Source organism: Coregonus lavaretus (genome assembly GCF_964263955.1).
Source record: "Coregonus lavaretus genome assembly, chromosome: 6".
In the NCBI taxonomy this organism is placed as follows: domain Eukaryota; kingdom Metazoa; phylum Chordata; class Actinopteri; order Salmoniformes; family Salmonidae; genus Coregonus; species Coregonus lavaretus.
In genome coordinates this window covers 44,919,346-44,947,081 of record NC_139993.1, presented here as the reverse complement: position 1 = coordinate 44,947,081, position 27,736 = coordinate 44,919,346, and the positions used below count along the sequence as shown (strand labels likewise).

At 43.7% G+C, this 27,736-nt stretch overlaps 1 pseudogene across 1 annotated transcript; it reads right to left on the bottom strand.

Annotated features, from left to right (window-relative positions):
* Positions 1 to 76: 76 nt before the first annotated feature.
* On the bottom strand, positions 77 to 22,164 carry LOC311131352 (flavin-containing monooxygenase 5-like; annotated as a pseudogene). The gene is made up of 11 exons (XR_014615344.1): positions 22,091 to 22,164; positions 18,643 to 18,780; positions 18,012 to 18,200; positions 17,657 to 17,822; positions 17,411 to 17,553; positions 17,068 to 17,264; positions 8,933 to 9,061; positions 8,626 to 8,845; positions 3,569 to 3,629; positions 3,217 to 3,442; positions 77 to 158 (listed from the first exon to the last, which is right to left on the bottom strand). The product of XR_014615344.1 is annotated as a flavin-containing monooxygenase 5-like (transcript).
* Between the last annotated feature and the right edge of the window lie 5,572 nt (positions 22,165 to 27,736).

Genomic DNA, 27,736 nt, shown 5'->3' with positions numbered 1-27,736 from the left:
TTTTCATCATAGAGCCTAAAGTACTGCAGGATACAGGAGTGGTGCATGTAGTTGGGGTAGTCAGCTGGGATGGGGAAGTCGCTGAAACACATCATCTCCTTGGAGATATTGATGGTGAAGGAACGGTAGATACTGGCTCTGTTGGGCTCAGAAACTTCCTGGAAGGAGGCACACAGGCTTTAGTCATAGCGCTGTCATAATATGATCATCAATAGCCATATGATCATCTGATAACTGACTGCTCCCTCGTGCTTACATAATAAATACGATCCCAGTGATTCCTCCAGTTTTATTACCCACTCTCTGTGAGCAGATTAGGTCAACTGAAACATGGGACTGTCTCACCTATTTATACTCATTATATTATGTTAGCTGCACTAGGCACAACAGTGTGGTAACTATAGATCGAACATCGATTTGGAGGTTGAGGGTCCGTCATGGTCTGGGCGGTGTGTCACAGCATCATCGGACTGAGCTTGTTGTCATAGCAGGCAATCTCAATGCTGTGCGTTACAGGGAAGACATCCTCCTCCCTCATGTGGTACCCTTCCTGCAGGCTCATCCTGACATGACCCTCCAGCATGACAATGCCACCAGCCATACTGCTCGTTCTGTGCGTGATTTCCTGCAAGACAGGAATGTCAGTGTTCTACCATGGCCAGTGAAGAGCCCGGATCTCAATCCCATTGAGCACGTCTGGGACCTGTTGGATCAGAGGATGAGGGCTAGGGCCATTCCCCCCAGAAATGTCCGGGAACTTGCAGGTGCCTTGGTGGAAGAGTGGGGTAACATCTCACAGCAAGAACTGGCAGATCTCGTGCAGTCCATGAGGAAGAGATGCACTGCAGTACTTAATGCAGCTGGTGGCCACACCAGATACTGACTGTTACTTTCGATTTCTGTCGCTGTAGTAGCTGACGTGTATATTGTTGAGTCATCCGCATACATAGACACACTGGCTTTACTCAAATCCAGTGGCATGTCGTTAGTAAAGATTGAAAAAAGTAAGGGGCCTAAAGAACTGCCCTGGGGAATTCCTGATTCTACCTGGATTATGTTGGAGAGGCTTCCATTAAAGAACTCCCTATGTGTTCTGTTAGACAGGTAACTCTTTATCCACAATATAGCAGGGGGTGTAAAGCCATAACACATTCGTTTTTCCAGCAGCAGACTATGATCGATAATGTCAAAAGCCGCACTGAAGTCTAACAAAACAGTCCCCACAATCTTTGTATCATCAATTTCTCTCAGCCAATCATCAGTCATTTGTGTAAGTGCTGTGCGTGTTGAATGTCCTTCCATATAAGCGTGCTGAAAGTCTGTTGTCAATTTGTTTACTGTAAAATAGCATTGTATCTGGTCAAACACCATTTTTTCCAAAAGTTCACTAAGGGTTGGTAACAGGCTGATTGGTCGGCTATTTGAGCCAGTAAAGGGGGCTTTACTATTCTTGGGTAGCGGAATTATTTTTGCTTCCCTCCAGGCCTGAGGGCACACACATTCTAGTAGGATTAAATTGAAGATATGGCAAATAGGAGTGGCAATATCGTCCACTATTATCCTCTGTAATTTTCCATCCAGGTTGTCAGACCCACGTTGATAGACAACAACACTTTTTTTCATCTCTTCCACACTCACTTTACAGAATTCAAAAATACAATGCTTGTCTTTCATAATTTGGTCAGATATACTTGGATGTGTACTGTCAGCTTTTGTTCCTGGCATGGCATGTCATGCCTAACTTTGCTAATCTTGCCAATGAAAAAATCATTAAAGTAGTTGGCAATATCAGTGGGTTTTGTGATGAAAGAGCCATCTGATTCAATGAATGATGGAGACGATTTTGCATTTTTGCCAAACATTTCATTTAAAGAGCTCCAAAGCTTTTTACTATCTTTATATAATTTATTTTTGTTTCATAGTATAGCTTCTAGGATAGTTAAGCATACACCGATTAAACCCCCTGGTTTTCTGAGAAATCTTTAGAAATATTAGGACATGTAAACACCTTAATCGGCGTTCCAGCGGTGTGTTTGATCTGCACATGTGCCCGCATCGGTAGCCCACACCTCCCTCTTTAGTGCGAGTGAAGTGAGTTCGGAACAACTGAATGTATGCATCTTAGAAGTAGTTTTCACATACAAACTTTATATGTCCGAACTCAGAATCAAATATGCTTCCCAAAAATAACATTGTCGCTGTAGAACATTTATTTTGATTGGCGATTTTCTGCATTTATCAGAGTGCCATCAGGTAGCCTGATTTCAGATGTGTCCATGTAAACAGAATGATTAGGGAAATCATTTTTCTTGCAAAGCATGAAATGTTTTAATCAAACTATTATATTAAATCTGACTATCCACAATAATCGCATTATTGTGTGCATGTAGCCTTATTCATTTACTCCAATGTAAATTATGCACATTTTAAATGGTTATAGATCAAAAACTACTCCTGAGTGGCGCAGTGGTCTAAGGCACTGCATCGCAGTGCTAACTGTGCCACTAGAGATCCTGGTTCGAATCCAGGCTCTGTCGCAGCCGGCCGCGACCGGGAGACTCATGGGCGGCGCACAATTGGCCCAGGGTAGGGGAGGGAATGGCCGGCAGGGATGTAGCTCAGTTGATAGAGCATGGCGTTTGCAACGCCAGGGTTGTGGGTTCGTTTCCCACGGGGGGCCAGTATAAAAAAAAAGTATATATATATATATATATATATATATGTATTCACTAACTGTAAGTCGCTCTGGATAAGAGCGTCTGCTAAATGACTTAAATGTAAAAAGTATATACCGTATCAAAATACTGTACGCAGACAACCATTTCAATGTTGGTTTGGAAGCAGATCTAATTAGTGTTTTTTGTAAGACAATGAAAGCAGTCTGTTAGGTCAGATAGAGCCTGATCCACAGTGGAGGAAATAGAGTATTAGTGTTGATCCTAGATATGTTCCTATAAAGACTGCTTCTACTCCTTGCCCCCCAGTAGTGCTGAGAATCAGTCCAGCAGGTGAGCTGGGTACTGTAGAGCTGAGGTCAGATTACACTGGGAGATGACGACAGCTAGCATCACAGCTCCCCCAGACAAGGTGATCAGCCAGGGAGACAGGCGGGCCCAGGGCCTGGGGGGCACTGTTACCAGCCTGGAATAGAATAGAAGGTGATATTCTATTGATCCCGAAGGGGATATTGGTATGACTGACTTCTAGGCTACCTACCTGGTCCTAAAGGGCTGGGCCACCCGCTCCCACTGAGTGAGGATGGCCTGTCGGGCCCCATCCCACTGTCCTGGCCCTCTCAGACGGTACTGGTACGGGGTGCAGGGCCCCAGAAGCACACGAAGCCCCACACCAAGCTCCCTCAGCAGCAGCCCTAGGAGGTTGGGATGAGTCCATGTATGGCATATAATCCATCTGGAGAGGATTACGCTCCGAACAGGCAAACCTGGAGGGAGAGGGAGGGGAGACACACACAGGTGCTTGTATAGTGCTTATAAATCATTATGAAATAGTTTGTTACCTATTAGTGAACTATTTGTGTTAGTGTAATATCACATGGCTGTTGTCCCACCTGTGTTGCATGGTACTGGTGTCTTTCTCTATGTCCTGCAGCATGGTCTCTTTTTTGCTTTCTTGAGTAAGGCAGCTCCAAAAAAGGGGATTCTTCCTAGCTCAGTGCTTTCTGTGGTGTTGGGGCAGCCAGCGGAAAATACGGAGCATAGGGGTTGGTAATGTTCTCTAGTTGCGCCGTGATTGGCTCAGTGTTCTGTCACTCATGGGGACACTACGTCACAGCAAATTCTACGGGGAGAGCTTGAAAATTCAAGCCCCTTGGGTGCTGCCATAGAGTTACATTAGAAGTGCCCATCTAAGAAGGCTCAAGGTCATTGGCCACAGATAAAATGACGTCAAATCACATTATATCTACCATAGCTTTGATTGGACTGATCATGTCAACATCATACTTTCAAAATCTTAGCTAGCAAACAGTCATCATCATGAATCACGTCGACAATCTACTGGCAAATCCTTTTCAGTCCTTGTCATATGAAGAGAAATTATAGATAAAACGTATCAGTGATCATTGGCCATTGGACATAAACATTACACAACAAGTTGGAAATCGCAAATTCAACAATGAGTGGTTTTTGGAAGGAATCAGTGACTAACTGCAAGTGTTGCAAAGCAATCACTAGCCTGCTATTCAGTGGAGTGGGTGTGTGGTCCAAGTCTGGGTTTAAGGGTATCTTTTCCAAGTTTAAAAGGATAAACATTCACATGCCATGGGCCAGAAAAGGTTGAATACATTGGCCATGCTGTCAATCCAGCATGACTTCTGCCGCGTTCAAAACAACTGGAAACTCGGAACTGGGAAATCTCAGACATCAGTGAGTTCAATACAACTGGGACCTCGGAAAAAAACAAGCTCTGACTGGAAAAATAAGTTTTGAACGGTCATCCAACTCGGAATTCCAAGTCGGGAACTTGGGCCTCTTTCTAGAGCTCCGACCTAAAGATCACTGACGTCATGATTCAACGTTGTTTTCTTCTGAGTTCCCTGTTGTCTTGAAAGCGCCAAAAATCCAGAGAATGCTAGACTTTGATGACAACATTTACCCACTAGGACCACCGCGCCACCTTCCTGTTCAAGTGAGAACAGCACAACAAGGTGAGTCCAAAAATGTATTGTATGCTGCTGCTGCATAAATTATGTAATATGCCAGGGAGATATGTATACTGTAGCTAAGAAATTAATACTAAGTGTATAGTGGCTTACGAAAGTATTCACCCCCCTTGGCATTTTTCTTATTTTGTTGCCTTACAACCTGTAATTAAAATTGATTTTGGGGGGTTTGTATCATTTGATTTACACAACATGCCTACCACTTTGAAGATGCAAAATATTTGTTATTGTGAAACAAACAAGAAATAAGACAAAAAAACAGAGAACTTGAGCGTGCATAACTATTCACCCCCCCCAAAGTCAATACTTTGTAGAGCCACCTTTTGCAGCAATTACAGCTGCAAGTCTCTTGGGGTATGTCTCTATAAGCTTGGCACATCTAGCCACTGGGATTTTTTCCCATTCTTCAAGGCAAAACTGGTCCAGCTCCTTCAAGTTGGATGGGTTCCGCTGGTGTACAGCAATCTTTAAGTCATAGCACAGATTCTCAATTGGATTGAGGTCTGGGCTTTGACTAGGCCATTCCAAGACATTTAAATGTTTCCCCTTAAACCACTCAAGTGTTGCTTTAGCAGTATGCTTAGGGTCATTGTCCTGCTGGAAGGTATACCTCCGTCCCAGTCTCAAATCTCTGGAAGACTGAAACAGGTTTCCCTCAAGAATTTCCCTGTATTTAGCGGCATCCATCATTCCTTCAATTCTGACCAGTTCCCAGTCCCTGCCGATGAAAAACATCCCCACAGCATGATGCTGCCACCACCATGCTTAACTGGTGATGGTGTATTGTTTTGTGGTAATTTCTTTTAATAAATGTATTTTTTATTTTTTTTGTCATTTAGCAGACACTCTTATCCAGAGCGACTTACAGGAGAAATTAGGGTTAAGTGCCTTGCTCAAGGGCACATCGACAGATTTTTCACCTAGTCGGCTCTGGGATTAGAACCAGCGACCTTTCGGTTACTGGCAAAAACGCTCTTAACCACTAAGCTACCTGCCGCCCCGTGTTCTCGGGGTGATGAGAGGTGTTGGGTTTGCGCCAGACATAGCGTTTTCCTTGATGGCCAAAAAGCTCAATTTTAGTCTCATCTGACCAGAGTACCTTCTTTCATATGTTTGGGGAGTCTCCCACATGCCTTTTGGCGAACACCAAACGTGTTTGCTTATTTCTTTCTTTAAGTAATGGCTTTTTTCTGGCCACTCTTCTGTAAAGCCCAGCTCTGTGGAGTGTATGGCTTAAAGTGGTCCTATGGACAGATACTCCAATCACCGCTGTGGAGCTTTGCAGCTTCTTCAGGGTTATCTTTGGTCTCTTTGTTGCCTCTCTGATTAATGCCCTCCTTGCCTGGTCAGTGAGTTTTGGTGGGCGGCCCTCTCTTGGCATGTTTGTGGTGGTGCCATATTCTTTCAATTTTTTAATAATGGATTTAATGGTGATCCGTGGGATGTTCAAAGTTTCAGATATTTTTTTATAACCCAACCCTAATCTGTACTTCTCCACAACTTTGTCCCTGACCTGTTTGGAGAGCTCCTTGGACTTCATGGTGCCGCATGCTTGGTGGTGCCCCTTGCTTAGTGGTGTTGCAGACTCTGGGGCCTGTCAGAACAGGTGTATATATACTGAGATCATGTGACACTTAGATTGCACACAGGTGGACTTTATTTAACTCATTATGTGACTTCTGAAGGTAATTGGTTGCACCAGATCTTATTTAGGGGCTTCATAGCAAAGGGGGTGAATACATATGCAAGCACCACTTTTCCGTAATTTATTTTGTAGAATTTTTTGAAACAAGTAATTTTTTTCATTTCACTTCACATATTTGGACTATTTTGTGTATGTCCATTACATGAAATCCAAATAAAATTCCATTTAAATTACAGGTTGTAATGCAATAAAATAGGAAACATGCCAAGGGGGATGAATACTTTTGCAAGGCACTGTATGTTGTGTAGTAAGCTGTTAGTAGCCCATGTGCCTCAACCTAATAATTTGGTCCCTTTCCACCTCATAACTTCATTGAATATTGTAAGAGCTTTCATTGTCTGCTTGTATGCACCCTTTATTTATCCTACGGTTCTGACTTGGTTTACAGGGAGAATACTGTAAGAATGGCCCATGTTCTGAATTCTGTCGCTGTACATTTCAAAAGTGCTGAACAAATAGTTATATTGACTATGTCCGTCCTAGCTCACTCAATGTCTTAATCGAAATTACGGATTGCCTCTTATCCGCTTGTCGTCCCCTTATGCCATAGTTTGTACATCTCAATTGTCAGTAGAAACCACATTTGTTTAAGCAAGTCAGCCATATCAGCTATGTTTTTTTAAAAGGCAGTAAATGAAGCTGAATGAACTGTTTCGCTGCCAGACAAGGCTCCGCTGATAGCCAGGTGTAGCAGTGGTAAGGATTCACTGTTGGGACAGCTTTATGTAGGCCATAACAGTTTGTGGGCACCGTTTGTCACCGTTATAGTGCAAATAATGTATTGTTTAGTGTTGTGTAGTGGCTTTGCTGGCATGCATCTAAACCATTATTTTTTTTGCCCCACTAAGATTTACATGCTACAATCGCCACTGCACACTAGCACTTTTTCTGCAAAGAGAAAATACAATATGGTTGCAGAAGGCAAAAACTGTTTCCCCCCCCGGCATAACACCTGCCTAATTGTCCCCCACGATGAAATCAGGGGGGGAGGGACTATGGATCTGTCTTGGTACGTTAGTCACATGCGATATCTCAGACACCACTGGCCCGATTTTGACGAGATTTGGGTGAATGATGTGTCTTGCCATAGAGATCCGGCATTTACTAAATTACACTGATTGGCCCAAGGGTGGAGCTATAGTAATCAACTGAAATACCTAACTTTGAACAAGCATATCTCCTGTCCCGTTTGAGCTACAGTCATGACATTTTGTACATACAGTATATGCATCTCCTCATGAGAAACACGTTTCTCCATAAGGATCTATAAGCTTTGCCCATTCACAAAAGGTGAACATTTTGAAAGGGTGTGTTAGCAGGGAAAAACGACTGCCACCTCTCGTTGAAGCGACAGAAGTTCAAATCTGACTGCGGTACTGCAGGCATTGTTTGCAGAAAACAGGTTGCCCATTATAGTGTATGGAAAAATGTCAATCTTCGTGGTCAATCTTTGTGTGAATATATATTTTTTAAAGACAATCATGGTACCAATAATTGGTTCTAGGACACCAGATGTATGTCCTTGAACTGATTATTTTAAAATCGCACACAGAAGAAGTTATAAGGACAATTTAGTTGTTAATGGCAGCCTGCAGTACCCCGGTCGGCCTTCAACCGGAGTTACTCAATGAGAGAGGCAGCACTGAGCTAGCCTGCAATGTCACTTCCTGGAGTAGCTCAAACTGCGCATGTTATGTCTCCGTGAGACGCCATCTTAACCAACTTCATTTGGCTTCAATGCTCTATTGAGTCTTCACATAGGAATGAATGGTGTTACGTGATCAACGGCTTTGTCCATTCATACAGTATATACAGTCATTGGTGTGTAGACTATTTATAGGCACTGTAATTCCATACAGACACCACTGGCCCAGTTTTGACGAAACTTCGTTGAATGATGTGTCTCGTCGTGGTGGACGACATGTTTACTGTTGCCTTGTTCTCACTTGAAACATAGTTTTTGTTATTAACATTCTGTTAATATCGGACTCCAGAGTGATCTGTTCTTGCAATTTTTTGTCTGTCGAATTTCAGATTTAGATATGATATAATTCTTCACAAAGTAGTTTGGATGTAGTGAACTACTTTTTTAAAGAAACTTTAGTTAGCTATATTTTTCTTAAGGATAGCTTTAGTGTAGCTTAACTTCTTCCAGTGTGAAGTAATTGGTAGCTTGGTAAACTATATTTTTAGAGTAGCTTCCCCAACACTGTTAGTGAGGGAGTTAGTTATTTGTTACCTTTAAAGACCCTGGTGGCCCAGCGGGCCTGCATCTCTGCCAGAGGGTTGATGGCTCCCAGGCCGTGAATGAAGCCCACTACAGCCAGAGTGGGCCGGGTGAGCCCCGGGGGGAAGACATGACGGTACAGAGACAGGCGGTGACCACTCTTAGCCCGCAGAGATGAAGGCCGGAAGTGAAAGTCATAATTGTAGCCGGTGGCAAACACCACAACATCCACCTAGGAAGGAGAGGAGAGGGGAGGGGAGGGGAGGTGAGGAGGGAGGAGAGAGTGTGTGTGTTTTTGTGTGTTTTTGTGTGTGTTTACATTGTCCACAACGCTCCCGTCCTCAAACACCACACTGGAGCCTCTGATCTCCCTGGTTTGACCAGAACACGACCAGAGATGATTCGACCAGGCAGGTCATCATTCACCACCGGGATCTGGGCAAAGAACCTGAAATAGATGGATGGATTGCTCAATCAGTCAGTCAGCCAGTCAAATCAAATCAAATTTCATTTGTCACATGCTTCGTAGACAACAGGTGTAGACTAACAGTGAAATGCTTACTTACGGATAATTTTTCCAACAATGCAGAGTTAAAGATAAGATTAAAAAAAATAAGAGCAAGAATAACATGGCTACATATAGGGAGTATATTAGGTTTTAGTCAAACATTATATCTGTTTGGGCTTCTTGCAGTCAATTTGCAGTCTACAAATTATTTTTAATTATAAACTGGGTGGTTCAAGCCCTGAATGCTGATTGGCTGACAGCTACGGTATATCAGACCGTATTCCACAGGTATGACAAAACATTTATTTTTACTGCTCTAATTACGTTGTTAACCAGTTTATAATAGCAATAAGGCAAGGCACCTCAGGGGTTTGTGGTATATGGCCAATATACCACGGCTAAAGGCTGTATCCGCGTTGCGTCGTGCATAAGAACAGCCCTTAGCCGTGGTATATAGATGGCGCCGACAGACATGGCAGCTCTGATTTTAGCTCCTAAGCAACTTTGCAGTATTTAGTTTTTTTGTGTGTTATTTCTTACATAATTAGCCTAGAACTTTTTTTGTGTTCTTACATACAGCCAGAAATAACTTTTGGATATCAGAGCGATGGTAACTCGACCAGAAATACGACTTTCCCGAATTGGATCCTTTGTTCGTACCCCCCAGGGCAATTTAACTTATCCCAGTGGCTGCTCCAAGCCGCCGCCGGCGGAGAAGAGTTATTCAGAGTGGACATCCGAGTATATTACTCGCTAATGTTCAGTCCCTGGACAATAAAGTAGACGAGCTCAGAGTGAGGATCTCCTTCCAGAGAGACATCAGGGACTGTAACATCCTCTGTTTCATGGAATCATGGCTCTCTCCGGTTATACTGTCCCCTTCCATTCAGCCTGCTGGGTTCTCAGTACATTGCGCAGACATGAATAAAGAACTCTCAGGGAAGAAGAAAGGCGGTGGTGTATGTTTCATGATTAACTACTCATGGAGTGATTGTGATAACGTACAGGAACTCAAGTCCTTTTGTTCAACCGACCTAGAATACCTCACAGTCAAATGCTGACCGTATTAACTCCCAAGAGAATTCTCTTCGGTTATAGTCACAGCCGTGTATATTCCCCCTCAAGCCGATACCACGACGGCCCTCAAGGAACTACATTGGACTTTGTGCAAACTGGAAACCACATATCCTGAGGCCGCATTTATTGTATCTGGGGATTTTAACAAAGCACTTTTGATGAAAACGTTACCGAAGTTCTATTAACACATTGCCTGTAGTACTCGCACATCAAAAACTCAACCATTGTTCCTCCCCCTTCCGGGATGGCTACAAGGCCCTACCCCACCCTCCCTTCGGCAAATCAGATCACAACTCAATCCTGCTCCTCCCTTCCTATAGGCAGGAACTCAATCAGGAAGTACCAGTGCTAAGGTCTACTCAACGCTGGCCTGACCAATTGGAATCCATGCTTCAAGATTGTTTTGATCACGCGGACTGGGATATGTTCTGGGTTGCCTCTGAGAATAACATTGACGTATACACGGACACAGTGACTGAGATTAGCAGGAAGTGTATAAGGGATGTTGTTCCGACTGTGATTATTAAAACCTACCCAAACCAAAAACCGTGGATAGATGACAGCATTCGCACGAAACTGAAAGCGCGAACCACCGCATTTAACCACGGCAAGGTGACTGGGAATATGGTCGAATACAAAGTGTAGTTATTCCCTCCGTAAGGCAATCAAACAGGCAAAACGTCAGTACAGAGACAAAGTGGAGCCGCAATTTAACGGCTTAGAACGAGACGCATGTGGCAGGGTCTACAGACAATCACAGATTACAAAGGGAAAACCAGCCACATTGTGGATACCGATGTCTTGCTCCCAGACAAGCTAAACACATTCTTCACCTGCTTTGAGGATAAAACAGTGCCACCGACGTGGCCCGATCCCAAGGACTGTGGGCTCTTGTTCTCCGTGGCTGACATGAGTGAGACATTTAAGCCTGTTAACCCTCGCAAGGCTGCCGGCCCAGACGGCATCCCTAGCGCGTCCTCAGAGCATGCGTAGACCAGCTGGCTGGAGTGTTTACGGACATATTCAATCTCTCCCTATCCCAGTCTGCTGTCCCCACTTGCTTCAAGATGTCCACCATTGTTCCCGTACCCAAGAAAGCAAAGGTAACTGAACTAAATGACTATCGCCCCGTAGCACTTACCTGACATCATGAAGTGCTTTGAGAGGCTAGTTAAGGTTCATATCACCTCCACCTTACCTGACACTCTAGACCCACTTCAATTTGCATACCGCCCCAATAGATCCACAGACGATGCAATCGCCATCGCACTGCACACTGCCCTATCCCATCTGGACAAGAGGAATACCTATGTAAGAATGCTGTTCATTGATTATAGCTCAGCCTTCAACACCATAGTACCCTCCAATTTCATCATCAAGCTGTCGTGACTTAACATTAATCTGATGACGGTTATTTATCTAATTAACTAACTATGTTTAATTAATCATATAACAATTAACTCATTATGATTTGGGGCACCACGGAATAAGTTGTTTAACGAGTTACCATCTCCCGAATTAAACTCTAGAAGATATATAGATATCTATTACGTCAATAACAGCCACTTATTAATCATTACCTCATATCATACTGAACATCGCATACTCCTTGCATCTGCACAAACCCCAGCTTTACTGATCATTCCGTACCACACAAATTGATTTAATTATTTATTTACTAACTAACTAAATGATAACACAGGATACAAACCCCAGCTTTACTGATCATTCCGTACCACACAAATTGATTTAATTATTTATTTACTAACTAACTAAATGATACACAGGATACACACACACACACACACACACACACACACACACGGTATAGGTTATTGATTAGAAACCTAATACGATGGAAACAGGTCCCTAGCGGACTAACAACATGACTGCTTGTTTACCAGAAGAGGGAGGCGTAGAGAGCGAGAAAGAAAGAGAGACACAACACTTATAGATTTGGAAACTACACTCACATGAATTATAATACTTTGCACACTAACCGCCGCCCGTTTGAGGTAAGAAATCATGAATGTATTTACGTGTTTGAATATCTTCCTTCGTCGTTTCTCTGTTGGACCCAAGTCCTCTCGGAAAGGTTTCAGTTGGCCTTCTTCCTCCAAACTTTGAGTGTAGGGCTCTGATTATCCACAAGAGGTCACAATGTCTTTCTTCTTTGTCGTCTGTGGCTTCAATGACTGGTCATGTAGTCTGGGCAGACCAACAGGGTGGTGTTTTCCTTTCACTCATTCTGAAAGAGTGGTCCTCCGAAGACAGCTAATCAGCCATGTCGATGATCTCCAGTGGGGTGATGAGAGCAGTGTAGTAGACGATGGTTTGAAAAGAGTAACAGGATGTTCCTACTTCAATTCACTTTCTTAGATACAGTAATTAGGACAGCTACTCAGCTGTAACATTGATAGTTAGAGAGGCGACTTTGTCGTCGTCACCTCGTGTTGATTTTCAGGGTTGTAACCAATGAAGACCTAAGCTGCAGCTTGAGTCCTTCTGGTCTGATACGTTAATTCTTAACTCATCTTTTCATACACTCTAGTTAAAAGGGGGCATTCTGCCATGTGACCACACTCTCTTGGCTCCCTCGGGTGTGGCTAATTACTTGTGCAAAGCATTCTCAAATCTATGATCTCGTTAGAAAACTAAAATCACATTCCTAGCTTAACAAAATTACTCTCATCATTCTTCAGATTTCATATACAACATAAAAGATTAAACTTTACATATATAGTGGGTATACTTTTCAAGTTACAGTATTTTCCTGTTACTAGTTTAAATGACATCACAAAATAACAACCCATATGACATGATCATTCTTTAGATCCCCACTGACCATTCCCCACGTCCTTCTGTTCTGAATATTGTTCCGGTATTCCCCTTTTGGACGTTAGAGTTTTAGGCGTGAAAAGTCTCTGGAGACAAAAGGCATTCCTTTAGCCAATACTGGAGGTCAGGAAAGAATCTTCTCCTGCATAAAATTTACGACAGGGTGTGAAGTGTCATTAACCCCCACACCAATCCCTCCTCCCCTCTGCGGGTGAGAGGGGCCTGGTAGAAGTTTATCCATTGTAAACCTGATCTGGCCATTTGCAACCAGAACAGGACAGTCATGACAAAGCGCGAGGCCCTGGGTCTGAACCCCGCCCTGTGCAACTGGGTCCTGGACTTCCTGACGGGCCGCCCCCAGGTGGTGAAGGTAGGAAACAACACCTCCACTATGCTGATCCTCAACACAGGGGCCCCACAAGGGTGCGTGCTCAGCCCCCTCCTGTACTCCCTATTCACTCATGACTGTGTGGCCACGCTCACCTCCAACTCAATTATCAGGTTTGCAGACGACACAACAGTAGTAGGCCTGATTCCCAACAATGACGAGACAGCCTACCCTGGCGGAGTGGTGCCAGGAAAATAACCTCTCCCTCAACGTCAACAAAACGAAGGACCTGGATTTCAGGAGACTGCAGTGGGAGCATGCCCCTATCCACATTGATGGGACCGCAGTGGAGAAGGTAAAAAACTTTAAGTTCCTCGGAGTACACTAACAATCTGAAATGTTCCACCCACACAGACAGTGTGGGGAAGAAAGCGCAACAGCGCCTCTTCAACCTCAGGAGGCTGAAGAAATTCATCTTGGCCCCTAAGTCCCTCACAAACCTTTACAGATGCACAATTGAAAGCATCCACAGGGCTCTCCAGAGGGTGGTGCGGTCTGCCCAACGCATCCCCGGGGGCACACTGCCTGCCCTCCAGGACACTTACAGCACCCGATGTCACAGGAAGGCCAAAAGGATCATCAAGGACATCAACCACCCGAGCCACGGCCTGTTCACCCCGCTATCATCCAGAAGGTGAGGTCAGCACAGGTGCATCAAAGCTGGGACCGAGAGACTGAAAAACAGCTTCTATCTCAAGGCCATCAGACTGTTATATAGCCATCACTAGCTGGCTACCACCGGGTTACTCAAACCTGCACCTTAGAGGCTGCTGCCCTATGTACAGTGCCTTGCAAAAGTATTCATCCCCCTTGGCGTTTTTCATATTTTGTTGCATTACAACCTGTAATTTAAATGGATTTCTATTTGGATTTCATGTAATGGACATACACAAAATAGTCAAGTAAAATGAAAAAAATTACTTGTTTCAAAAAATTCTAAAAAATAAATAACGGAAAAGTGGTGCATGCATATGTATTCCCCCTTTGCTATGAAGCCTCTAAATAAGATCTGGTGCAACCAATTACCTTCAGAAGTCACATAATTAGTTAAATAAAGTCCACCTGTGTGCAATCTAAGTGTCACATGATCTGTCACATGATCTCAGTATATATACACCTGTCCTGAAAGGCCCCAGAGTCTGAAACACCACTAAGCAAGGGGCACCACCAAGCAAGCGGCACCATGAAGACCAAGGAGCTCTCCAAACAGGTCATGGACAAAGTTGTGGAGAAGTACAGATCAGGGTTGGGTTATAAAAAAATATCAGAAACTTTGAACATCCCACGGATCACCATTAAATCCATTATTAAAAAATTGAAAGAATATGGCACCACCACAAACATGCCAAGAGAGGGCCGCCCACCAAAACTCACGGACCAGGCAAGGAGGGCATTAATAAGAGAGGCAACAAAGAGACCAAAGATAACCCTGAAGGAGCTGCAAAGCTCCACAGCGGTGATTGGAGTATCTGTCCATAGGACCACTTTAAGCTGTACACTCCACAGAGCTGGGCATTACGGAAGAGTGGCCAGAAAAAATCCATTGCTTAAAGAAAAAAATAAGCAAACACGTTTGGTGTTCGCTAAAAGGCATGTGGGAGACTCCCCTAACATATCGAAGAAGGTACTCTGGTCAGATGAGACAAAAATTGAGCTTTTTGGCCATCAAGGAAAACGCTATGTCTGGCGCAAACCCAACACCTCTCATCACCCCGAGAACACCATCCTCACAGTGAAGCATGGTGGTGGCAGCATCATGCTGTGGGGATGTTTTTCATCGGCAGGGACTGGGAAACTGGTCAGAATTGAAGGAATGATGGATGGTGCTAAATACAGGGAAATTCTTGAGGGAAACCTGTTTCAGTCTTCCAGAGATTTGAGACTGGGACGGAGGTTCACCTTCCAGCTGGACAATGACCCTAAGCATACTGCTAAAGCAACACTCGAGTGGTTTAAGGGGAAACATTTAAATGTCATGGAATGGCCTAGTCAAAGCCCAGACCTCAATCAAATTGAGAATCTGTGGTATGACTTAAAGATTGCTGTACACCAGCGGAACCCATCCAACTTGAAGGAGCTGGACCAGTTTTGCCTTGAAGAATGGGCAAAAATCCCAGTGGCTAGATGTGCCAAGCTTATAGAGACATACCCTAAGAGACTTGCAGCTGTAATTGCTGCAAAAGGTGGCTCTACAAAGTATTGACTTTGGGGGGGGTGAATAGTTATGCACGCTCAAGTTCTCTGTTTTTTTGTCTTATTTCTTGTTTGTTTCACAATAACAAATATTTTGCATCTTCAAAGTGGTAGGCATGTTGTGTAAATCAAATGATACGAACCCCCCAAAATCAATTTTAATTACAGGTTGTAAGGCAACAAAATAGGAAAAATGCCAAGGGGGGTGAATACTTTCGCAAGCCACTGTACATAGACATGGAACACTAATCACTTTAATAATGTTTACATACTGCTTTACTCATTTCATATGTATATACTGTATTTTACTCAATGCCATTCCGACATTGCTCATCTTAATATTTATATCTTTCCTAATTCCATTCTTTTACTTTTAGATTTGTGTGTATTGTTGTGAATTGTTATATACTAATGCATGGTTGGAGCTAGGAACACAAGCATTTCGCTACACCCGCAATAACATCTGCTAAATATGTGTATGTGACCAATAAAATTTGATTTGATTTGATTTACCACACCCCCTTGGGCCTTATTGTTTAATTATGTTCTGGCCCCCCAACCATCCGCTCAAGAAAATAAATCTAGTTGATGATCCCTGTCTTATAGCTTGGGGGTAATGTTCCCTCTAATATTTTTTGGCACTGAGCAAATTTCAGGTCTGCTTGAACCTTGTGAAATTTCTGTGCAATTTCCGGCGCGCGTTTACTGTGAACAAAATTAAAGTGGGTACAGCCTTAGTGGCCAATCAGGCTACTGTGGCTATTTGATCATAATGTAGGCCTACCAGAGTGGCCTGCCATAAACAACAATGGAGAAAATGCATCACATAACATTTTAACATGGAAATAGCGGTTTTATCATTCAGCCTACAGTAGCAGCCAATGTGTGGTGTTCAATGTAGGCCTACATTCCATGAGAAAAACTCTGTGTGCTCGTCATCCTCACCAGGGTCTTGACCTGACTGCAGTTTGGCGTCATAACCGACTTCAGTGGGCAAATGTCACCTTCGATGGCCGATGGTACGCTAGAGAACTGTACTCTTCACAGATGAATCCCGGTTTCAACTGTACTGTGTGGGCGAGCGGTTTGCTGATGTCAACATTGTGAACAGAGTGCCCCATGGTAGCGGTGGGGTTATGGTATGGGCAGGCATAAGCTACAGACAACGAACACAATTGCATTTAATCGATGGCAATTTGAATGCAGAGATACCGTGACGAGATCCTGAGGTCCATTGTCTTGCCATTCATCCACCGCCATCACCTCATCATGATAATACACGGCCCCGTGTCGCAAGGATCTGTACACAATTCCTGGAAGCTGAAAATGGCCCAGTTCTTCCATGGCCTGCAAACTCACCAGACATGTCACCCATTGAGCATGTTTGGGATGCTCTGGATCTTTGAAATTGATGCATGTTGTGTTGATATTTTTGTTCAGTGTAGCATACCCGTGTTTTGGCTGTAGGCCGTACAGTCTGTGGTCGAAGCTCTGGTTCAGATTCTTCTCTATCATCCTGGTAATCCAGGAGGGGAAGAGCTTCTGCAGCAGCCCGTCCAATCGTGAAGTGCCCATCAGGTCACCTGGCAGGCCCCCTGCCCCCACCCTGCTGACCACCCACGCCCCCCTCCGCGTGCTGAGGTACACCTGTAGACCAGGAGAGGAGGGGTTAGTGATCTTTGTCAGAGATTGCCTAGTCTCTTCATGTTCATGCTAGCTAGGAGTTTTGCATACTTCCCTCCATAATATCTGAGAGAAATACTTCAAGAAGAATCAGATGATTTCCCATTCACCTGCTCTGCTACTCTGCTGGCATCCACAGCGATGTCACCTCCAGAATTCCCGATCCTGACCACCACCACCCTCTTCCCCTGCAGCCCCTCGGCACTGCGGTATTCCCAACTGTGTAAGTACCTGCCCTCAAACTCCTCTATACCTGAGAAAATAAGAAATGGGATCATGGATTGATTGTAATAATTAACAAAGAAGAAGGATTGAATGTTAAGCTAATAATACTTTGTTCTGGATTTGACAGTTACCTGGGAAGTCATTGAGAGGCAGGTGTGGTTGTGTATAGTGACCGGTGCAGACCACCACAGCATCAAAGACCTGAGTCTCCCTCTGACCTTCTGTCCTCTCTGTCTCCACCTCCCACTGGCCCGACACTGGGAAGTCTGGCCTCTGTCGCACACTCACCACAGTGGTCTGACACATACGCAGACACACAAGCAAGCAGACAGTCAGGCAGACAGGCAGAAAGACAGACAGGCACACACACATACACACACAAATCATGACCATTTGTCGCTGAATGTGAACATAACAGGGGTAAACTGTCATAGCTGACTTGCATGACTGAATAGACATCAACTTCCTTCCTTCATGGTCTCTGACCTAGAAGTGGATGTGCTTGAGGAGGTCAAAGTTCTCAGCGTAGAGTCGTAGGTAGAGCAGTACCTGGGAGTGGTGCATGTTGTTGGGCAGGTGAGCTGGAGGAGGGAAGTCACTGTATGACATAATCTCCTTGGAGCTGTTGATTATGACAGACTGGTAGATGTTGGCCCTGCCTGGCTCTGGATGCTCCTAAAATACAATGACACCGACTGAGGATACGGTCCAATATACACACTACTATATACCACTTAGATTGTACTGTTTGTCCAAACATTCAATTTTGGGACAGAGTCAGAGTAATTCATAAAGGTTATACAGGTATTGAAACAGAGCCAGTGTCATTTATATCGGATATTGAATCTCCAGCAGTAGTGGGCTATGCCAAAACTCCATATTGCCACAAACACACACACACACACACACACACACACACACACACACACACACACTCTGTCTCAGAGACTGGGATGGATGTCCTCCCTGTATCTTCTTACTGAGACTAAACAGCAGCGGATTAGTGTTGATCAGGCACCAGGTTCTTCAGCCAGTCCCCATGTCATTGCTGTAAATGAGAATGTGTTCTCAGTCAACTTACCTGGTAAAATAAGGATAAAATAAAAATACAACTCACTTTGAACCTCCACAGCCCCCCGATGTCATCACTCCCTCGAAGCAGGTGGGCTCCAGGCCCTCGTCCAGACAGCTCTTGATGCTGGTCAGACCTGAGGGACCCGCCCCGATCACTGCTACTGTACACACCATAATGAAACTACAGAAAGAGAGAGATGGTTAGTCCAATTGGAAGTGCCACTGGAATAACTACAACCAATAACAAATACACACAAGGTACAATATCACACTCACTTCTGTCCAGGCACAACACATGTGAACTTGGAGAGAGCCTGAGGGGCCCTGACCTGCACAGGCAGGAGAGGGTCATGACCAGACCAGATCAGTGCCTCTGATTGGTTAGTGGGGAGTGGCACTGTTTTTGGGGGATGGCCACGAGGAATGTCCAGCTAGGAGCCAAAGTTTATGACCTCTTGAAACTGTTTAGTGGCTCTGTTTAATTTGCATTTCTCTGAAGGCACTGTTTCTTTAGAACTTCACTGATTGGCTTTTCAATCCATACACCATTGTCAATCAATCAATAATATGCTTAGAGATCTATTTAAGGGTGCTTGAGTCGATCAGAAGGACAGAAGGGTATAAACAGAAAATAATACAGTTGATCATAAATACTTGTGACCTCTGAACAATAGTTAGCATTAGAAACAAAGTAACCAATATAAAGTATCTGCCTCTTCAGTGAGTAAGGAACACAGAGCTCCATGAATATTGTTTATCAGTCTCGGCGTAATCAGGGTTTCAGGAAGATTTACACTATAATTAACTTGCTTTTATGTTTTCCCAGAATTGCTCCGCCATTTTCTGGCTGCTCATGAGTCATGACCAATCCAGAAACCGGATAAACGTTGGAATTCAATTTTGAAAGGTGTAAGAGTGACGAAGAAATGGCTACAGTTCTCATGGACTGGTAATGTTAGGTAAGTGTTGGCGTTTTTTGCCTGCTAGCTGCGTTAGCTGAGAATCGTAGTGTGTTCAATGTGTCAAGCTAGCTAACACGGCTATTTAGCTACAGTAGCTAGCTAACATCTTGATTCAGACCGTTTTGTATTCAAATGAATCTAACGATGGCATCATGTAGTTACACTGCATAAACCACACAAGATGCCCAATGCCTTTATTTAAACTAGCTAACAGCTAGCTAAACCTAGATAAGCAGATTGTTGACATTAGTGAGTTTCGTTTGTAGATGACAATGCTAACTATATTACCCAGCATTTTCTATAAAATTCGGTACAGTAACATCACACAAACATCTATTTCTCAGGGAGATACTGGTGGAGACGGTCTGATTTCGAGGGAACCTGAGGCTGTACAAGTTGTTGTGCAAATCAACACTGTAAGAGGTAAGAAATGCTGTATGCATTTTCTGTTATGGTTAGTAATTCAATAATGATTTTTGTACATTACATTGCCTGCTTATATACAGCATTGATTCCTACCTAGTCTGAACTACTCCCAGAACGACAATGAATATCCAGCATGGTCAGTCAAGTAAAACATTGCTCATCTACCTTACATTTTGGTGGACTATGGGCCATCAAATCATGACTCATACGATGGTTACATTAGCATGACATGTTACACTAGTTACAGAACACCACCACATCCTATGTACAGTGCATTTGGAAAGTATTCAGACCCCTTGACTTTTTCCACATTTTATTACGTTACAGCCTTATTCTAAAATTGATTAAATGGTTTTTTCCCCTCAATCTACACACAATACCCATAATGACAAAGCATAAACAGGCTTTTAGAAATTTTTGCAAATGTATTAAAAATCAAAACTGAATATTTACATCACATTTACATAAGTATTCAGACCCTTTACTCAGTACTTTGTTGAAGCACCTTTGGCAGCGATTACAGCCTCGAGTCTTCTTGGGTATGACGCTACAAGCTTGGCACACCTGTATTTGGGGAGTTTCTCCCATTCTTCTTTGCAGATCCTCTCAAGCTCTGTCAGGTTGAATGGGAAGCGTCGCTGCACAGCTATTTTCAGGTCTCTCCAGAGATGTTAGATCGGGTTCAAGTCCGGGCTCTGACTGGGCCACATTCAGAGACTTGTCCCGAAGCCACTCCTGCGTTGTCTTGGCTGTGTGCTACGGGTCGTTGTCCTGTTGGAAGGTAAACCTTCACCCCAGTCTGAGGTCCTGAGCGCTCTGGAGCAGGTTTTCATCAAGGATCTCTCTGTACTTTGCTCCGTTCATCTTGCCCTCGATCCTGACTAGTGCTGCCACCACCATGCTTCATTGTAGGGATGGTGCCAGGTTTCCTCCAGACATGAAGCTTGGCATTCAGGCCAAAGAGTTCAATCTTGTTTCTTATGGTCTGAGAGTCTTTAGGTTCCTTTTGGCAAACTCCAAGCGGGCTGTCATGTGCCTTTTACTGAGGAGTGGCTTCCGTCTGGCCACTCTACCATAAAGGCCTGATTGGTGGAGTGCTGCAGAGATGGTTGTCCTTCTGGAAGGTTCTCCCATCTCCACAGAGGAACTCTGGAGCTCTGTCAGTGACCATCAGGTTCTTGGTCACCTCCCTGACCAAGGCCCTTCTCTCCCGATTGCTCAGTTTGGCCGGGCGGCCAGCTCTAGCAAAAGTCTTGGGGGTTCCAAACTTCTTCCACTGTGTTCTTGGGGACCTTCAATGCTGCAGAAATGTATGGGTACCCTTCCCCAGATCTGTGCCTCGACACAATCTTGTCTCTGAGCTCTATGGACAATTCCTTTGACCTCATGGCTTGGTTTTTGCTCTGACATGCACTATACAACAATAGAGCAGAACCACATGTTTTTTTCCCTTAAGATAACCATATGCCAGACAATCGCTGGGGGGAGGAAAAAAACTCAAATGTTTGTTCATCTTTAAGAGACTAACACTAGGAGGTTTAAAAAATGTGTTTATTTATTAGGGTGTTTGGGCTTTTCAGAGTTATGGAATTTGAGTTTTATGATATCCTGTTTTGTGTATGAAGAGAGAATGGATTGATTCCAAAAGGTCAAAATCTTTACAAATGTCTCTACAGTATTTAAAAATGAACAGAACAGTCACTGCATAGAGACCCTGCTTCTCAGAGGCTGGGGGTGTCAAACGTAGCCCACTATTTATGGAGCAGGTTGCCGTTTGGGCTTCAAGGTATTACTTTTTTTGTGTTAAAAATGCTTGACCTGTTACACATGTTACATTGGAGGTGGTGTTGTGCTATAACCACTGTAACACGTAATGCTAACGTAACCATCATATTACTTGATCGCCCATAGTCCACCAATATGTCATGCAGATGAGCCATTGTTTACTGACCACACTGGGTATTCATTGTCATTCTGGTGGGTAGTTCACAATAGGTAGGAATCAATGCTGTATATAGGCAGGCAATGTGCTGAACAGGCAAACATGATTAACTATTTTGGTCAAATCACAGCATAACGGAAAATGCATACAGCATTTCTTACCTCTGTTTCAGTGTTGGGGTTTGCACAACCACAACTTGTACAGCCTCGGGTTACCTTGAAATCAGACTGCCTCCACCAGTATCTCCCTGAGAAATACATGTTTGTGTGATGTTACTGTACCAAATTGTATAGCTTGATGCATTTCTTGGGTGTGGTCATTGCCGGAAAATTATGTCGACCACCTAGCTAACTAAGTTAGCACTTTCATCTACAAACGAAACACACTATCATGTCAATCATCTTTATATCTAGCTTTAGCTAGCTAACCTTAGCTAGATGAAATAAAGGCATTTGGCATCTTGTGGTGTTTATGCAGTGTAACTACATGATGCTATCATTTAATTTCCTTTGAGTACAAAACAGTCAGAATACAGAAGATGTTAGCTAGCCAAGTAGCCGTGTTAGCTAGCTTGAACATTTAACACACTAAGGTTAGCAGCTAACGTAGCAAGCAGGCTAAAAATGCAACCCAATACTTACCTAAGGTTACCAGTCCATGAGAATGGTGGCCATTTCTCTTCCACTTTTCAAAATTAATTCCAATGTTTATCCGGTTTCTGGATTGGTCATGAGCAATCTTTTTCTCGCTTCTTTTGACTTGAGTTTATTCAGATCCAGGAACAGAGAATGATGCTTGTTGGCTTCGTCTGCTCTGATTGTTTCTGGCGGCTGTAAAGTTCAATTTCAAGTGCATTTCACTTCCTCTCCAGCTCTGGGGAAGCGGGGTCATTCAAGTAGGCGGGATTAGCACAAAGACACGCCTTGCCCAGAAGGCTAGCCCAAGGCGGCTCAGTGAAAAGTGGGGCGGCATAGCGTCGCCAACGACCTGCGGATTCCTGCTTTAAATTCTAATGGTTATTGGCCTAATTTTTGTTTATATGGCAAAACAAGCAATGAATAGTGTTGAGAATCATTGTACATCTTTAAAACGGTGTGAAATATAGTATTTTCAGCTGTTTGAAGCTGGTGTACAAAATCGAAAGTAAAATGAGCAAAAACGAAACAAGAACGGCAAGTATAGAAATAGCCCACATTGAACGAATCTACCGCTTCTCAGACTTGCTTTCATTAACCACGTTTCCATCCACAGTTTTTATGCATATAAAGTAATACCATATACAAAATAAATATCAGTTTCGGTACAATTGTATAAATGCAGACAGATAATTTGTTTGTTTGACATGGTGGGATCTTTTTGTTGTCAGTAACATTAATTATGTGAAAAATGGCTTCGGAAACACCTTTAAGCGCAAATATTGATATAATAACCATCATATTGATGTAAACTTGGAGTCACAAGATGAAATGGTGTGTGGTCCTTCCACTACGACTCAGGAAACCATGCAGTTTATCTACAGATGGAATAAATTATAATAAACTTTACAGGGTGGTGAAAGTGCATGGTGATCTTGATGCTCCTTTCCAATAAATATCGAGGGCCTTATTCTGATGACATGATGATCGATGCTTGACTGCCATTTGACAAATACAAATATTCATAATAATCTTATTGTGTAGACTAGCCTACCCGCACAGCCTACTCGCACTGTTTCTGCGAGCTGTTGGCTAGAGCGCACGTGCCAGGACCAGAGTAGGCTATGCTATTTAACGCAACAGTTTTTGTGAGAGGTAGAGTTGAAAATGCGATGGAAACACATTGAACTAGAATTTTTATTCGGTACATGAAAACTTAAGCGAAAAAGTACATTTTGTGTGCACTGTGTCATCACGCCCTTATTTTTATCCGCAACAAGTACATTTGGTGGAAACACAGCACTGGTGGGAAAATGCGCATATTTTTTTATGCTGATTATAGAATATTCGCATGAAAATCTGTCGCCAATTGGATGGAAACCTAGCTACTGAGAATGACTGATCGAAAACTCCCATTTCTATTGAATTTGGTCGTTGCCCAAAAAGCTGTCAACTGCGCCTTAAAAGGGAGAGTTGCTCACCCATTGCTTTGGTTTGATTATTTTTCTTCAAAAGCATGAAGACATCATGGAACAACACAAATAACTTTGTCAAACAGTAAACTTTGATGATGAGGAAGTTGTGCTTACCTCTATTCCATTGGACACAGGGATAATCTCAATTACATACCCCTCGCGTCCTCTCCTCGCCTCCTCAAAACCAATTGGATGAGAAAGCAAGGTCCCTCCCTTCTGACCTTCTCCAATGGGTTTTGAGAAGGAGGCGAGGAGAGAGGAATCAAGGAGTATGCAATTGAGGTTCTCCCACAGGGGTGGAAACAAAGATTATCTATTAGATGATCTATTATATTGACAAGACAGTCGAGTTACTGCTCTAACAATGGAAATACATGTCCTCAAAGATAAGCGCTCAACTGTCTTCCATGGAAGGGAGGAGGCGAGATTAGGTGGGACAATTCTAGCCAATGAGAGGGCAGATGTTTGTGGACAACAGGCACAACTCCAATATAACGTATTTGTTTTTTCAAAGTTGCCAAAATGCCACGTGTAAAGTCTTATATCAGTGCATTCTTAACAACCTAAACGTTATGGAACTTCTATTAGATCAAATAAGCCTCACATAGCAAATTAGCTATAAAAAAAATTTGCTGACCAAATTCGACACTCCTTGACCTCTGATAAAGTGAAAAATCTGTCCATTAACCCTTAATTGCTACTGTGCCGCCATTGATAATGGCTGACCCTGGCTGTGACCACACTCTCCAAGGGTGTCTCAGGGGAAGTTGGGATATACAAAAACACATTTCCATTTCACACATAGGTATAATACACACTATTTATTATCTATTGTAAACCTGAATAACAATGCAAACCCATCTAAATCAGTTTGGCTGTCACCCATAGACTGTACTCACTTGCTTCAGCCTGTGTGTTGCCTGCTGTGTTCGCTAGTGTGGAAAACCTCTTACAGTGAGGGAAAAAAGTATTTGATCCCCTGCTGATTTTGTACGTTTGCCCACTGACAAAGAAATGATCAGTCTATAATTTTAATGGTAGGTTTATTTGAACAGTGAGAGACAGAATAACAACAACAAATTCCAGAAAAACACATGTCAAAAATGTTATAAATTGATTTTTTGCATTTTAATGAGGGAAATAAATATTTGACCCCCTCTCAATCAGAAAGATTTCTGGCTCCCAGGTGTCTTTTATACAGGTAAAGAGCTGAGATTAGGAGCACACTCTTAAAGGGAGTGCTCCTAATCTCAGCTTGTTACTTGTATAAAAGACACCTGTCCACAGAAGCAATCAATCAATCAGATTCCAAACTCTCCACCATGACCAAGACCAAAGAGCTCTCCAAGGATGTCAGGGACAAGATTGTAGACCTACACAAGGCTGGAATGGGCTACAAGACCATCGCCAAGCAGCTTGGTGAGAAGGTGACAACAGTTGGTGCGATTATTCGCAAATGGAAGAAACACAAAATAACTGTAAATCTCCCTCGGCCTGGGGCTCCATGCATGATCTCACCTCGTGGAGTTGCAATGATCATGAGAACGGTGAGGAATCAGCCCGGAACTACATGGGAGGATCTTGTCAATGATCTCAAGGCAGCTGGGACCATAGTCACCAAGAAAACAATTGGTAACACACTACGCCGTGAAGGACTGAAATCCTGCAGCGCCCGCAAGGTCCCCCTGCTCAAGAAAGCACATATACAGGGCCGTCTGAAGTTTGCCAATGAACATCTGAATGATTCAGAGGAGAACTGGGTGAAAGTGTTGTGGTCAGATGAGACCAAAATCGAGCTCTTTGGCATCAACTCAACTCGCCGTTTTGGAGGAGGAGGAATGCTGCCTATGACCCCAAGAACACCATCCCCACCGTCAAACATGGAGGTGGAAACATTATGCTTTGGGGGTGTTTTTCTGCTAAGGGGACAGGACAACTTCACCGCATCAAAGGGACGATGGACATTGCGCATGGTGATCTTAGGCTTGTGTGTGGCTACTCTGCCATGGAAACCCATTTCAAGAAGCTCCCGACGAACAGTTCTTGTGCTGACGTTGCATCCAGAGGCAGTTTGGAACTCAGTAGTGAGTGTTGCAACTGAGAACTGACGATTTTTGCGCACTATGTGCTTCAGCACTTGGCAATCCCGTTCTGTGAGTTTGCGTGGCCAACCACTTCGCAGCTGAGCCATTGTTGCTCCTAGACGTTTCCACTTCACAATAACGGCACTTACAGTTGACCGGGGCAGTTCTAGCAAGGCAGAAATTTGACGAACTGACTTGTTGGAAAGGTGCCACGTTGAAAGTCACTGAGCGCTTCAGTAAGACCATTCTACTGCCAATGTTGTGCTATGGAGATTGCATGGCTGTGTGCTCAATTGTATACACCTGTCAGCAACGGGTGTGGCTGAAATAGCTGAATCCACTAATTTGAAGGGGTGACCACATACTTTTGTATATATAGTGTATCTTTGGACTGTTGGTGCCAACATGGCGACCATTATAATGGCCTGAATAAATCTGCAAACTTAGTTTGCCAAATGTAATGTATATCAGTCCCTGGTCCAGGCCATGACTTGAACTTCCACAGCCCCTCGATGTCATCACTGCTCTCAAAGCAGGTGGGCTCCAGACCCTCATCCAGACAGCTCTTGATGCCCCAATCACTGCTACTGTACGCACCATGATGGAACTACAGAGAGAGAGAAGGTTAGTACCATGATGGAACTACAAGGAGGAGAGAGTGATGGTTAGTATGGAGATACAGGGAGAGATGCACTTCAAGCCCCTACCCCCAGACAAGGGAGAGGAGAGAGGAAGAGTAGGAGAGGAGAAAGAGAGGGAGGGAGAGTATAGGAGAGAAGGACAGACAGCAGAGAGGTTGTAGCTAGAAGAACTCAGTTTAAAAAGCAGTTTGCTGTGCAAACCTTAATTGCTCTAATTTAACTTATAGAGACTGAGTGTACAAAACATTAGGAATGCCTGCTCTTTCCATGACATACTGACCAGGTGAAAGCTAGGATCCCTTATTGATGTCACCTATTAAATCCACGTCAGTCAGTGTAGATGAAGGGGAGTAGACAGGTTAAAGGATTTTTAAGCGTTGAGACATAGTGTGTATGCGTGCCGTTCAGAGGGTGAATGGCCAAGACAAAATATTTAAGTGCCTTTGAACGGGGTATGGTAGTAGGTGCCAGGTTTGAGTGTGTCAAGAACAGCAACGCTGCTGGGTTTTTCCACGCTCAATAGTTTCCCGTGTGCATCAAGAATGGTCCACCACCCAAAGGACATCCAGCCAACTTGACACAACTGTGGGAACATGGGCCAGCATCACTGTGGAACGCTTTCGACACCTTGTGGATTCCATGCCCCCAACGAATTGAGGCTGTTCTGAGGGCAAAAGGGGGTGCAACTCAAAATGAGGAAGGCGTACACTCAGTGTAGATGATATCAGGCAGGAGAGTGGAGAGATGTTCTTTAGTGCAATGATAAAGGAATGGCATGTGACACAAAAAAGAAGAGGAATGACTGTTTGGTCAGATTTAAGTAGGGTGGTAGTGGTGATTAAGAAGAGTGAGAACAGGGGTGGAGGCTGATTAGCAGTTAGTAGCAGCTGGAGCTTGTTTGAGCAGTTATGTTCAAGGCAAACTAGTAAAGGTTTGCAAATAAATATTTGATGCTGATTCGCAATGGTTAAC